The sequence below is a fragment of the Oryctolagus cuniculus genome, chromosome 9, assembly GCF_051225735.1.
Source record: "Oryctolagus cuniculus isolate XC-2025 breed Fujian yellow rabbit chromosome 9, ASM5122573v1, whole genome shotgun sequence".
NCBI classification, from domain to species: domain Eukaryota; kingdom Metazoa; phylum Chordata; class Mammalia; order Lagomorpha; family Leporidae; genus Oryctolagus; species Oryctolagus cuniculus.
Genome location: NC_142875.1, coordinates 86,741,801 through 86,753,848, shown reverse-complemented (window position 1 = coordinate 86,753,848; position 12,048 = coordinate 86,741,801).

The following is a 12,048-nucleotide window of genomic DNA, read 5'->3' as shown; positions in this document are numbered from 1 at the left end:
ACTTGCTCCTGATTGGAGGAGAGCAGCGTACTCGGTGTGTGGGCAGCCGAGTTGGGATTGGCAGAGGGAGGACTATAAAGGAGCAGAGAGACGGCATGCACCAGGAACATCTAAGGGGAACACCTGTGCAGCCCCCGAGAGAGCCGGCCGGCGGTGTGCCGCTCCCCTGCGGAAGTGGGGAAAGTGGCCAGGGGGAACCGCCCTTCCACGGAGGTGGAAGGGACGGTAGCCAACCCGGGAAGAACCAGCAGCAAACCCGGGGAGGGCCGAGCAGACAAAAGAACAGCGCAGGGTCCTGTGTCGTTCCTCCACGAAGAGGGGGAGCGACACCATAAAGTTACTTTTATCGTTTTTATTAAAGATTTATTTATTTTTATTTGAGAGGCAAAAGAAAAGGAAAGACAGAAAGGAAGATACTGATTTCTTTGCTGCTCCAAATGCCCCTAACAGCTAGGGCTAGGTCAAACAGTAGCCAGGAGCCAGAAATGCCATCCCGGGCCTCCCACATGGATGGCAGGGACCCAAGTACTTGAACAATCATCTAATTCCTTCCCAGGCAGAGTGGCAGGAAGGTAGACCGGAAGCAGAGGAGCCATGACTTGAACTGACACTCCTATATGGGATGTGGATGCCCCCAAGCAGCAGCTTAACCTGCTATGCCACAATGCCCGCCCCTATAAAGTTATTATTACTAAGCGATGCTTTTCTTCATAATTTAAATAAAATTTACTATAGCATATTTACTCAGGTCTTATAATATGAACTGAAAATAAATCACTACAGTTTCTGTATCAGGATTTAAGAATAATTTTTTTCTGAGGAATGCAGGATTTTCAGCAATGTATATGTTTAAGATTATTTATTTGTTTGAAAAACAGAGTGACAATGATGAGGAAAAGAGAAACAAAGCAATATCTTTCATTGTCTGCCTCACTCGCCAAATGGCCACAACAGCCAAGGCTGGACCAGGCTGAAACCAGGATGCTGAAACTCCATCCAGGTCTCCTATGTGGAAGGCAGAGACCCAAGTACTTGGGCTATTATCTGTTGCTTTCCCAGGTACATAGCAGAGAGCTGGAACAGAAGCAGACCAGCTAGGATTTGAAACAGCACTCTTACATGGGGTCAACAAGTTGCAGCTTAACCCACCATCACAATGTCAGCCACCCAAGAATAAATGTTTGTTAAAAGACTTTTTTACTTGAAAATGAGTCAACATAACCTACAGTGAGTGAGGTGTCTTATGAACTGAGAAATAAGATTTTCTTCTAGGAGCTAAGCTTTTAAGAACCCACTTTAACCATTAACTGAAGTCACCTCTCTGTACTAATAACCCACCCTCAGAGGTCACCTATAAAATGCATAGCTGCAAAGATTTGAGAACATTGAAATGCAAGCTGAAGGGACTAGAGTTTTATCCCTGCTAAAAGCAGTTCTTGTCATGATAAGTGCAGTAAAATATTGCTCTTGCACTAGACCTAGCAGCTTGATAATGCCTTATAATAGAGCTGTAGTATAAGGATTCAGATCCTGGGCCCCAGAGACTGCCTGGCTTCACAGCAGCGGGGTTAACTTTGTAGCTCTTGTAGCATTAGATAAGCTTCTTGCCTTTTGCTTATTCTCTCCTGAACCATGGATGATAGTTACACAGAGGACTTGTGAGGATTAGGTCCAAGGTACATGATATTGGGGACTGCTGCTATTCATATTTTTCATCATATCACAGGTGTGCATATTAAGTGCTTATTATATCAGTATTTGAAGAGTTTTCTAGAAGCTGGTAAGGAGGGCAGCCTATATATGATACCATATAAAACAGAGGCCTCTGTCACTGGGGATCTGGTGTTCACTAGAATTCATAACACAGGAAGCACCCTCCTCATGTTCTGACCTGTACCCTTGAATGAAGGAAAACTGAATACCTGAAGATTATAGCACTGTTGACTGTTGAGTACACACTGCTTTAGAGCCTGGGGAGGATTTGAGCTGTAGAAGTGTTTAGAAGAGAAGAAACGTTACCTTGTCAGATCCTTCCTCCTGGTGTGAATGCAATACATGCTACCCTAAGAAAGAGTTGTTTCCTGATGTGTCATGTGAAGCTTCCATCTGTTTGCTTGTTGTCACTATTGCAGCACATGGTTCTGGAGGTACTTGTGACTTAGCACAGTACATGTACTAGTTGCATTTAGAGGCTGAGTTACATTTGAAATGCTAAATTACATTACTCTTATTTATACATGTGTAGAGCTATATGGAGCATGCAAGAATTTTGATACTGACCCCATAGACCATTTTATTATTTTATAGGTAACTTGTAAATATCCTGATGTACTTCCCAAATGCCTGCACAACCAGGGCTAGACCTGGGCCACAATCAGGAGGCAGGAGCTCAATCCAGATCTCCCACATGGGTGGCAGGAAACCAGGTACTTGAGCCTTCACTGATGCTTCTCAGGGAACACATTAGTAGGAAGCTGGAATCAGGAGCAGAACCAGGACTCCAATATGGGGTACAGGCATCTTAACTACTAGGCTAAACTCCCCACGTTTTTAAATTTTGTTACAGTGTCAAGACTCAGAGAGATGGCTTATTTTATGACTTTAAAATACTTGAGAACATGGTATGCCCTCAGTGAGTCTGCCAGTAGGGAGTGGTTCCATCTATTGATGTGAGGCAAAGGGATATGAGGATAGGCTTGGAGGAGAAGGTACCACTGACTGGAGTGTCTGCTGGTGAAATTGTGGCTGGAGTATGAGCCACTGGGACAGAGGGTGTAACCTAAGCAAAGCTGCACCATGCACCCAGCAACAGATGTGGTGCTGCCACATCTTAATACAGCTGTCTGAGCTGTATTAAGCTCTGGATTGCCAAAGCCGAGACTGTAAATTTGCTGATCCCATGAGCACTGTGTGTGGCAAGCCCTTGCGGAGACAGGCCCTCACGATGACATCTCATCCACTCTGCATTGGCACCCTCTGACTCCAACACTAAGCCCTTCTGTTTCCAAGCACTGTCAGCATCTTCACCGAGATGTGGAGTTTGGAAGAATGTAAACATATGAATACAGAGGGCTTTTGACCATTCGTGTAGTGAAGGAAGAGAATATTACTAGAAGCTAAACAAAGGCCATTTACCTTTGACTGGTTGCTCGCTAAGGGAAAAGTGTTTTCTAGATAGGAAATGTCACTGTGATTTTTCAAGTGCCCTAAACGACCAAAGCCCTCAATCCTGACAGATGGAAGTCCAGTTCAGTCCATTCTTTGTCTTCAGTCAATCCTGTGGCTTCCCAATATGACCCAGAGTTAGATGACTGTAAGGATGTTTGGACCAATACACCCTGTTCACATGTGGCCCTTGCAGGAGACTGCGCAATCAGGAACCCGCAGGCATCTGTTCCTTTCACCACATGTGTTCCCTCAGGAGCCACATTATTGCTTTTTCTCTTGTGTTTTTTTTTTCTTTCCCCAGCTTCTTTGTCTTGCCTCTTCTTGCATCTCAACCACCATCTATTCTGGCTACAGATAGTATTTGTTTTTTTTTTTTAATTAATTTTTATTGACAAAGACTATGTATAATTATCATGATGTTTATATATCATAGAATAGATAAATCTAGCAAATTAACATGCATTACTTCACAATATTTTTTGTAGTAAGAGCACTTAAAATCCATTCTTTAGCAAATTTCAAGGATACAACACATTGTTATTAACCATAGTCACTATAGATCTCTGGAAGGCATACTTGAAGTTTTATATCCTTTGACCAAGATCTTCCTCTCCCTGCCAGTCCCTGATAACCAGTTTTTTATCTGCTTTTGTGGATTCAGCTTTTTCAGATTCCACGTATAAGTGAGATCATGCAGTATTTGTCCTTCTGAGCCTGGCTTATTTCACTTAACATGATGTCATCCAGGTTCATCCATGTTGCTACAATTGGCAGGATTTCTTTTTGAAGGCTGAATAGTATGTATCACATTTTTTTTTATCCATGCATTCTTTGGTGGACATATAGGATGACTCTGTATCTTGGCTGTTGTGAATAATACCTCAGTGAACATGGTAGTGCAGATCATGTTGGGATTGCTGGATCATATAATAGTTTTAATTTTTTGAGAAACCTCTATATTATTTTCCAAAATGATTGTATTAATTTAAATTCCCACCAAAACTGTAAGGATCCCCTTTTCTCCACATCCTCACCAATACTTATCTTTTTTTTTTATTATAGCTATTTTTTATAGAGAGATGTCTTTTTTTTAAACATTTATTTATTTATTTGAAAGGCAGAGTTACAGAGAGGCAGAGAAAGGGGGGGGAGGGGAAGAAGAGAGGGAGCGAGAGCAAGCTTCCATCCACTGGTTCCCTCCCCAAAAGGCTGCAACAGCCAGAGCTAGGCCAATCCAAAGCCAGGAGACAGGAGCTTCTTCTGGGTCTTCCATGTTGGTGCAGGGGCCCAAGGAGTTGGGCCATCTTCTACTCTTTTCCCAGGCCATACCAGAGAGCTGGATCGGAAGTGGAGCTGCCGGGACTCGCCACTATGGAATACCAGCTCTGTAGGCGGCAGCTTTCCCTGCTATGCCACAGTACTGGTCCCTCCATTTTTAAGTCTTTGTATTCTTATCATGTTGCACTCACTCCAGAACTCCTTCCTTCCCCCAGATGTTAACTTAGTACCTACCATGTGCAGGCATAGGAAGAACTAAGATGAAAAATAAGTTCTCTAGATTAAGAGTATAGTCAAGTAAAAAATTAGCTATCCTATTTCTTGAGTTTCGTATAAAATGCAGAACAGTTGGATCCCAATAAAACTGGCATCCTCACGTGTGCCAGGTAAAGTTTTATCAGCTGTTATTCAGTGCTGGTGATAGTTTTCAGTGAAATCAAAACTAAGGAAGAACCAGCCTCAAACTGGAAGGTGCCTCATAATAACCCTGTGAGGTAACTAAGAATTATCATCTTCGTTACAGAAAGCAATCTGCAATATCCTGATTTTTCACCATTGCTTAAAATACCTTTGTCTTTCTCTTTGGTCTATGTGGGCATGAAATCAAAGGTCTTGTTAAAATGCATATTCCTCCATCATCCTCTAGCCTTTTACTGGCAGAAGTATTTTCAAATATTAGGCAACTTTTTTTAATGGCTCTCCCTGTTTTTTTTATTATAAACTTTAAAATATTGAGGGGCTGCTGTTACCATAGAATAGGTTAAGCCACCACTTGGTGACACTGGCATAGCAGAGTACTGGTTCAAGTGCCAGCTCCTCTGCTTCTCTCCAGCTCTTTCCTAGCATGCTGTGAAGCAGCAGATGATGGCCCAAGTACCTGAGTTTCTGCCACTCACATGGGAGATCCAGGTGGAGTTCCTGGTTCCTGGCTTTGGCCTGGCCCAGTCCTTGCTGTTGTAGGCATTTCAGGGGTGAACCAGTGAATGAAAGATTGATCTCTCTCTTTTCCTACCTCTTCACTCCCTCCTTGCTCTATCACTGCTTTTCAAACAAATCTTTAAAATTCAAAAATATTAGAATGAATTATCTACATTCTCATGTTATAACCAGTGTATGTAAATGTACATAAACTGGTTTTTATTTACTATGCAGTCCCTAGTAGTGAGACTTTTTAGGGGAGGGCCTTGCTCACCGGGTAAATCACAATTCTTACAGAGTGAGGACTTAATAGAGGCTGGCTAAATTTAACATAATTTATGGAAGTTATATTCTAGTGCCTTCATCTTAAGATCTATGAATAATTTCATTTCCAAGTGACCCCAATGTTCCTGTTGAGTTTTACATGGTCACAAACCTTTTCTGAAATTTGAATTTTCTGACCTTTCTTTGTAACTAATAGATTCCAGACAATTCCAAATTTTATTGAAATGAAATAAGGTTATTCTGAATTGTTTCTTCTGTGTCTAAAATCAAAGTAGTAAGGCTGTAGAGCCTGTACTTTGTCCTGTGTTTTCTGCAGGTCCACACAATCACTAACCCACTAGTTACTCCTGGCTGCGTGTGAGCCTGTGGGCAGCTGTTGGCACATGTCTAGCAGTGATCCCATCATCTGTCCGCATTTTTTTAATCAGAATGTTCTGTGGTCTGACATAAAATCCGACTAGAGATCAAGTAAATGTTCCATTTTTCTCTCCAAATCTTATCGCTCCGTTAGAGGAAGAAATTTAGATGGCTGTAAGTAGTAACACTTCTCTCACATTCTGCCAGTGCTTTGATGGCCAATGTGGTGGACAGCGAGATTGTCAACTGGCCACCTAAGGCACCCACAATGGGCAGGGCTCCTCAGATGACTTCCCAGTCAGCAGCAGCAAATGGGGCTGCACTTTTCTAAGACATCTGTGTTCTTGTCACCAGGTAATGCCTGTTTGAACACATCAAGAAGAGAGTCATCTTAAACAATTCTCTTATTTGAACCTGTTTTCCTATCCCTCGTGTGATACATACTGTACTTCGCAATGAATGATCAGAGGTGACCTTTTGAAGACTGAAGGAGGCATAAAATGAGGAATGCTTCTAATATTCAGCCCTGTGTTGCTAGCTGTCCTTCACCATTTAGCAAGAAGGTGTATGTGGGTCCATCTGAGTCTCGGTCATTTTTGAGTGGTTTTTTGAGATTTCATTTCTCTGGTTTCATTCCTTCACACTTCTTCTGTGCTCTATATTCCACCTTAGGTATAGCTCTCAGCTGATGCAAGTGAAGAAAAACAAATACAGACCTAGATAACTCAAAACTAATTTATTTGGCTTTGGATTTAAGAAGGTTTTGCATCAGCTTTGCATCCCCACTTGGGTTTTATTTAAGCTGCTGTTATGATCAGTTGATGTTCCTTAAGCATGTACCAGCTGGCTAATGGAATGAGTAAGGAAGCCTGAGAAAGCTGAACTATAGATGTGAAATTGGCTGTAGATAATGCACACATGGATCATTGGAAATTAACTGTAGTTTGTGACTGTGCCCAGAAAACTGATTAATAATCCAGCTTTCTTGGTCTTCGTTCCATGGAACATGATATTCTAATGTAATTAATTTGTTTTACAAAGAAACCTTTACAATATTTAAAGGAACCAAGTTTAGTATATTGAGAAATAAGTTTATATCTGAATAATTTTAAGTGTTTAAGTCTTGTATGTATTTCTTGTACTTTAATTGCAATTTATATTTGTTTCATCATCTCATTATAAACTATCTTGTTTCATGCACATTGTTATTCCATACATAATCTTTCATGATTTAAATATTTAGCCCCTGTGATAATTTACTGTTTCTTTACCCAAGAATTCATTAGCGAGAGTTCCAGAAGAAATAAGAGATGCCATGGTTATGGGGAAATGATCCAGCCTTTGTCCCTTTGTTTTGAAGCTGGGGATGTTTCCTGGTCAGAAGACACAACTGCTAGAAATGGTGGCTTTCCTCTTTGGAAATAGAACTCTGCAGAGCAAGCTATGCAGGAGAATTGTGGGTGGGAAGCAGGGAATGCTCAGCATTCTTAGAACAAAGCAGTGAGCTGTCCTCCATGTCCTCCGTGACCCTGTCCCTGGTTCTCTCTGAAGGAACACAGAAGCAGTGGCAGTTCTGTTAGGCCCTTTCCCCCCTTACTCATTTTATTTTTTCGTCTTTTAGTGATAAAGAGAAAACAATTTTTCTAGGATATGCTGTGCAAATGTTTGTGGGAGAAATAGTATAATAAAAGATCAGAGAATACGTAGCCTTAAAAACATGGGTTAAAAAAAAAAGGGCCAGCACCGCGGCTCAATAGGCTAATCCTCCACCTAGCAGCGCTGGCACACCGGGTTCTAGTCCTGGTCGGGGCGCCGGATTCTGTCCCGGTTGCCCCTCTTCCACGCCAGCTCTCTGCTGTGGCCCGGGAAGGCAGAGGAGGATGGCCCAAGTGCTTGGGCCCTGCACCCCATGGGAGACCAGGAGAAGCACCTGGCTCCTGCCTTCAGATCAGCGCGGTGCACCGGCCACAGCGCGCCAGCCGTGGCAGCCATTGGAGGGTGAACCAACGACAGAAAGGAAGACCTTTCTCTCTGTCTCTCTCTCTCACTATCCACTCTGCCTGTCAAAAAAAAAAAAAAAAAAAAAAAAATGGTTGATGGAGCAGGTGTTTGGCCTAGCAGTTAAGTTGCCCCTATCCCGTATCAGCCTGAATTCCATCTCCACCTCTGGCTCCTGACTTCAGCTTCCAGCTAATGCAGCTCAACTGCATTATAATGAGGCTCAACTCATTGGGTTCTTGCCACCGGTGTGGGAGACCTAGATGGTGTTCCTAGCTCTTGGCTTAGGTCCCAGCACCAGGGAGTAAACGAGCAGAAGGGAGTTCATGCACATCCTCATTTCTCTCTCTCTCTCTCTTCTCAAATAAATAATTAATTAAAAGGGGAAGAGGTATTAAGTGTTGTTTGCTTTGTTCCTCCCCCTCCTCCTCCCTGATCTTTGACGTTACTTTAGAGGAGTTGGTCATTGTCCCTGAATATCACTTTTTTGACCTGTGAACAGGTGGCAGTAACTATGGAATTATGTTCAGATGGGATGGTACTTCATAAACATGAAGTTCTGTACCATCATTTGTTGTTGATAAACCAATTATAAATTCCCAACTACTCTGAGTATGTCTCAGCCATAGGAAGGGGACCATGTGTGCCATGTCTGCCTTGAACTACAACTAAGCCACTTTTGCCAACCAGAGGACCCGCTGGGTAGCTGTCCCCACCCACTCTCTGCCGCTCCATGTAGGATCTTTCATCTCTGGGAAATGGTTAATTCGTTTCACCTCAAGCAGTCTTTCTCTTTTTGGTTGTACTTGTAAATCGGGAGGCATCTTCACGTGTGCCAGGTAAAGTTTTATCAGCTGTTATTCAGTGCTGGAGATAGTTTTCAGTGAAATCAAAAGTAAGGAAGAATCAGCATCAAACTGGAAGGTGGCTTAGTGAGTAATGTTTTTTGTAGATGTACAACATTTTAACTCTGTTCTGATCCAGGTAGGCTCTTGTAGTCTGTTCTTGAGATCTGGCAAACTTTTTAACAGTCTTTTGTGTTAAATGCATTCTAGTTTACTTGTAATTAATACATATTTTGTTTACGGATACATATTTTTGTAAACTGCCCAAACAGATTTTGTTGGTGATTTTTTAACCATTCCCTTTGTCTGCCAGAGAGCACATGGGTAGCTTTAAGTATGATTAATTACCTGCTTTTACTTAGAAACTACCATACTATTTTGTGGAAGGGAGAGAGTTATATTTGGAGTATTTGTGCCCTTTAATTCTGTACTTAACATCCATAAGGGTGAAGCAAGCTCTCTGTGGTGCTAGATAGGAAGAATTTTATGATCTATTGAATGAGACAGAATCTCCAGATTCTATCAGGAGGGCACATCATTATTTTAAAGAGCTAGAAGAAGGATGATGGATGATGTGTGGTAATCAGATCCACTTACCTCTCTGTGGTATCATAAGGCTGGTCTGTGAAATGTGAGCTGATGGGGTGAGCCTAGGGGTAAGACGGTTGCACGCATTGGTAGACAAGCGCCTCGCTTCTTCGTTGATTCTCCCAGGAGGTGCCTGAAACTGTTGAACTGCAGAGTTAAGAGGCATTTTTAATAAATCAATAAGAGTTTATAAATATATGTGAGTTCTATAAAAACAAGCAGATGTATGTGTTAAAGATTAAGAAAGTGGTAGAGTAGTTTGAAAGTGTTAGGAATAGGGAGGTAAATACCTTTGTGTATATCACAGTAATATTCCAATCAGGGATGATCAGGTCACTACCCCTAGCACCTTGCACAGTAATTCACACATAGTTAAGTCTTAGAATATGACTGGTAACTTTTCTGATTTTCTTTTACTACTTTTTAAAGACTGCACAAATAGGGTCAGTAGTTAAGACGCCAGCCTGGGTTTGAATCCTGGCTCCACTCCCAATTCCAGCTTCCTGATAATGCAGATCCTGGGAGGCAGCAGATGACAATTCAAGTAGCTGAGTCCCTGCTACCAATCTGGCAGACCTAGATTGGAGTTTCCAGCTCTTGACTTCAGCCTGGCTCAGCCCCACACCTTACAGACATTTGGGAGGTAAACCAGTGCATGAAAGAATGTGTTCTTACACTCTTTTTCTGCCTCTAAAATAAATATTTTTAAAATGACACTAATAATACAGGTCCATTGTAGAGAAAATAGAAAATGCAGAGGAGCAAATAAGCGAAGAACGTCAGCTAAACTCATCTTACCATTTTGATAACTTCCCTCCAAATGTTTTTCCATATAATGTATACATTAAATAAATTTAAGATTTCTTCTATAGATATTGTTTTTTTAAGATTTATTTTTGTTTATTTGAAAGAGTTACAGAGAGGGAGAGAGAGCGAGGTCTTCCATCTGCTGGTTCACTTCCATCACTGGTTCCCCAAATGGCCACAATGGTTGGAGCTGAACAGATCTGAAGCCAGGAGCCAAGAGCTTCTCCCAGGTCTCCCATGAGGGTGCAGGGGCCCAAAGACTTGGGCCATCCTCCACTGTTTTTCCAACCAAGTGCATTAGCAGGGAGCCAGATAAGAAGTAGAGCAGCCAGGAATCGAACCAGTGCCCATATGAGATGCCAGTGCTGTAGGCTAGGGCTTTATCCCACTGTGCTGTAGTACTGGCCCCTATATATACCTTTTTATAATCAGCTTTAAATACTAAATATGTTATGAATATCTGTCTAAGCATTCATCTTTATTTTAATTATTGTGTAATTTTCCATTTATGTGAATAGGCCATGATTTTTCTAACCAATCCTTCACTAGTAATTGCTTAAGATTTCTGTTCTTTTTCTTTAATTGTTAACAAGTTTTTTAGTGAGTATCCTTGTACATACACTTTTGCATGCTCACTTGAATATTCTCTTAGGATAAAGTGGAATTTGGGGGTCAACAGAAACATTGTTGAGTTAATCGGCACTTCTTTGAATAATAGTGAATTTGGACATTTTAAAATATAGTGTATAAGCTTTTCTTTAAGATTCCCTAGAGGAGCGTCTTGAGAAGGAAAGACTTTATTATTTTTTTAAAGATTTATTTATTTATTTGAAAGTCAGAGTTACACAGAGAGAGGAGAGGCAGAGAGAGAGAGAGAGCACGCTCTTCCATCTGATGGTTCACTCCCCAGTTAGCCTCAGCGGCCGAACTGCACCAATCTGAAGCCAGGAGCCAGGAGCTTCTTCCAGTCTCCCACATGGGTGCAGGGGCCCAAGGACTTGGGCCATCTTCTACTGCTTTCCCAGGCCATAGCAGAGAGCTGGATCAGAAGTGGAGCAGCCAGGTCTCCAACCGGCACCCATGTGGGATGCCAGCACTTCAGGCCAGGGCGTTAATGTGCTGCGCCACAGCGATGGCCCCAAGACTTTATTTTGAATCACAGTTTGGAGGTTCACAGCTCAGGATCGGGAGGCCTCATTAGTCTGGCATCTGGCAGAGGCTGGCAGTGGTGGAGCTGGTGCAGAGGAACCACCTCAGGGTGAGCCAAGAAGCAGAGACAGAAGTTAGGTGAACTCAGCTTACATAACCATGCCTCTCTCAAGAACTCCTTTCTGAGGACAAGCCCCCAGTGACCTAAAGACTTCCAGCCAGACCCACCTCTCAGATGCCATAACTAGATCAAATCCACCTTTAATTCATTAACAGAAGACATCAAACTTTAAACATCTGCATGAGTTCAGAGACCTGTTCAGTCCATGATATATGGATATACACACATGCACATCTGGCCATTCATGTCTTCAGCTATTCTTCAAGTTAATAACAAAAGAAATAGAATTTTTATATGATTATTAAGAATACATGGCTTAACGGTCTCAAGTTGGAAATTTTTTTCCATATTGTCCTTTTCTACCTCTTTCATTTTCTTTTCAGTGTTTATTCTTTTCATATAAAAAGTTTCTTACTAATTTTTGTGTTCAAAACCCTCAAGCATTTTAAAAAATTTTGCCCCATGATGGTGCTTCAAAAATCAGTTCCTTTCCCAATATCCTATTTATGGAGTGAGTTGATTTTCAGAAATTTT